This window comes from Desmodus rotundus, chromosome X, assembly GCF_022682495.2.
Source record: "Desmodus rotundus isolate HL8 chromosome X, HLdesRot8A.1, whole genome shotgun sequence".
Classification (NCBI taxonomy): Eukaryota; Metazoa; Chordata; class Mammalia; order Chiroptera; family Phyllostomidae; genus Desmodus; species Desmodus rotundus.
Window position 1 is genome coordinate 72,106,351 of NC_071400.1, and position 3,185 is coordinate 72,109,535.

The 3,185-nt window shown below is 30.6% G+C and overlaps 1 non-coding gene across 1 annotated transcript; it reads left to right on the forward strand.

Moving 5' to 3' along the window:
• The first annotated feature begins 544 nt into the window (after positions 1 to 544).
• Positions 545 to 650, forward strand: LOC112322536 (U6 spliceosomal RNA). The gene has a single exon (XR_002976650.1). It is a non-coding gene; the product is annotated as a U6 spliceosomal RNA (small nuclear RNA).
• The last annotated feature ends 2,535 nt before the right edge of the window (positions 651 to 3,185 follow it).

Here is a 3,185-nt window from a genome sequence, read left to right on the forward strand (position 1 = left end):
AAAGAATACTAAAAGAAGTTCTTCAGGCTGAAAAGAAACAGTGCTAGACAGTAGTTCAAAAAAACACAAAGAAATAAAGAACATGAGTAAAGGTAATTATGTAGTTGAAAGAGATAGTATATAGTTTTTTTCTATTTTCTTCTCATTTAAAATAAAATTGCATACATGAATAATTATAAAACTATATTTGGGGGACTACAATATATAAATTAATATATATGACAATAATATCACAAAGGAATCAAAAGGAATAAAGCAAAGTTTCTCTATTCTACTAGAATTAAGTTAGCATTATCTGAACTAGAGTGTTTTTACTTAAAATATACTATTATAATTCCTTCAGAAGAACAACTAAAACTCATTGCAAAAATAAAATTAAAAGCAAAATACAGAGGAATTAAAATAGTACACTAGAAATATTTTATTTACCACAAAAAAAAGGTAGTAAAGAAGGAATAGAATAATAAAAAGACATGAAACATAGAAAACAAAAATTTGGAGATATAATACAAGTACATCAATACCTATGTTAAAAATATTGATTGTTCACACTTTGGCAGCACATACACAAAAATGGCATGAGACAGAGAAGATTAGCATGGACCATAGGCAAAGATGATATGCAAATTTGTGAAGTGTTCCATTTTTTCAGCTAATAATCCATACTCAAAGGGTTACATAATGAATTATTCCATTTATATAACATTTTTAAATGAGAAAATTTTAGAAATAGTGATCAGATTAGTGGCTGCCAAGGGTTAGGGAGGTGCAAAGGTGGTTGTGTCAGGGAAGTAAGAGTAGTTACAAATGGGCAACATGAGGGATTCTTCTGGTGTTGGAACTGTTTGGTACTGTGGTATTGGATACACTAACATACATGGGTGATAAAATTGTACAGAACTTAATATACTCACTGCCCTCCACACCCTATCACACACACAACACAAGTGAGTACAAATACAACTAGGGAAACTTGAATAAGAGATATGAAGTCAATATTCAGGCTGTGACTGTAGTTTTGCAAAATATTACCATTGGAAAAAACCTAAACAAAGTGTACCAGGGACCACTCTGTATTGTTTCTTTGACCTGCATGAGAATTTACAATTATCTCAATTAAAAATTCCATTGAAGAAATAAAAGGGCTAAATACTCAAATCAAAAGGCAAACAAGATCTGACAACTATATGCTATGTACAAGAGACACACTTAAAGATTCAAAGGTACAAATAGGTTTAAAGTATGAGAAAATACACCATGCAAATAGCAACTATAAGACAGATAAAGTCACTATAATAGTGACAAAATAGACTTTAAGACAAAAATATTACCACAAACAAAAAAGGGCATTTTATAAGTACAAGATATTATTCCAGTTAAAAGATAAATAAGTACTATGTCTATGATAGCATGACTGGTATGTAAACCAGCAGTGTAACTTCTGGCAAGATACTTTATAAGCCTGTTTTTTTCAATTATAAATTGAGATGTTAAGACCTCCTAGGGTTAATATGAGGAATAAATGATTCTTGGCTCCATAGTACATAGTAGGTGCTTCATAAATAATAAAGATCTTTTTTACTGTGCAATGTGTAATTTTTGGCTTTCCTTTTATGTATGCATATAAAAATTCCTTTTTAGTTGTGCTTCTTAGCCAGTTTGTTGATAGCCTAATCCTTCTCATTATACCTTCGCATTGTAAGGAACTTGCTTGATTTCTAACGAAAAACTGAAAAAAGAGATGAAAGAGAGAGGATGTGGACCCTTGGTTTATGTCTTTTTCAATTCACAATTAACTTGCATTAGCCATAATATTAAATAATAAGTGATGTTTACTTCAGGGGAAAAAGATAATCTACCAGAGATATAATGTACAGTATGGTGACTATTAAAAATAAATTTTAAAAACAAAGTATAAATTAATAAGAAAGATAAACAATTACAAACATATAGACATGAAACATAGGCAACAACAACAGAACTCAAAAGTACATGAAGCAGAAACTGACGGGACCAAAAGGAGACATAGACAATTAAACAATAATAATTAAAGATTTTATAGCCTACTTTATTTTATTTTATTTATTTATTTTTATAGGGGAAGGAAAAGGGAGAGAGAGAGAACCATCAATGTATGGTTGCTTCTCGTGTGACCCACACTGGGGACTTGGCCTGCAACCCAGACTGGGAATTGAACCAGTGACCCTTTGCTTCACAGGCCAGCACTCAATCCATTGAGTCACTCCAGCCAGGGCTATAGCCCACTTTTAATAATGGATAGAACAATGAGACATAAAATAGAAAAGATATAGAAGAATTGAACAACACTATCAGCCAATCTGACCTAATTGACACCTATACAACACCCCACCCAACAACAGTGGAATATACATTCTTTCCAGTGCACAGGGAACATTCTTGAGAATAGATGATATGCTAGACCATAAAACAAGATGTGATAAACTTAAAAGGATTAAAATTCTACAAAGTATGTGCTGCAATCACAATTAAATTATATTATAAATCAACAAAAAAATTTGAGAAATCAATAAATATTTTGAAATTAAACAATATACTTCTAAATAATCAATGTGCATAGGCTGGGGTGGGGGAGTGGTGGGGGTAAATGCAGACAACTATACTTGAACAACAATAAAATAATTTTAAAAATTTTTAAACATAATGAAAATTAAAATATATCAAACTTTATGGTACAGATCAAGCACTGTTTCAAGAGAGATTTATAATTTCAAATGCCTATGTTAAAAGAAGAAAACCCTCAAATTAATAGCCTAAGCTTCCACCTTAATAAATTAATTTTTTAAAAAGGGAAACTAAGAAATACAAAGCAGCATGGAGGATTGTGGTATAATCAACAGAATAATTACAGTATGGTTCAAAATGTCTATGTATGTTAACACATTTAGTGTATTGTATATCTGGATACTACCTATGTGAATAGTGATCAACTTTAGATGGTTAAGTTTCTCCAGATACTCGCTTTCTTTTTTATATCATTTGGTTGTTTTATCTAAATTTTACAATAAACATATATATTAATTTCGAAATATTTAATGGGTTATTTTCAAGCAAAGGGATTGAATCAAAATGTCGTGTACCCCCATGAATGATGATTGTTTGGAGTCTGCAGTAGCATTATTAAAGATTAGCTATCAACATAAAAA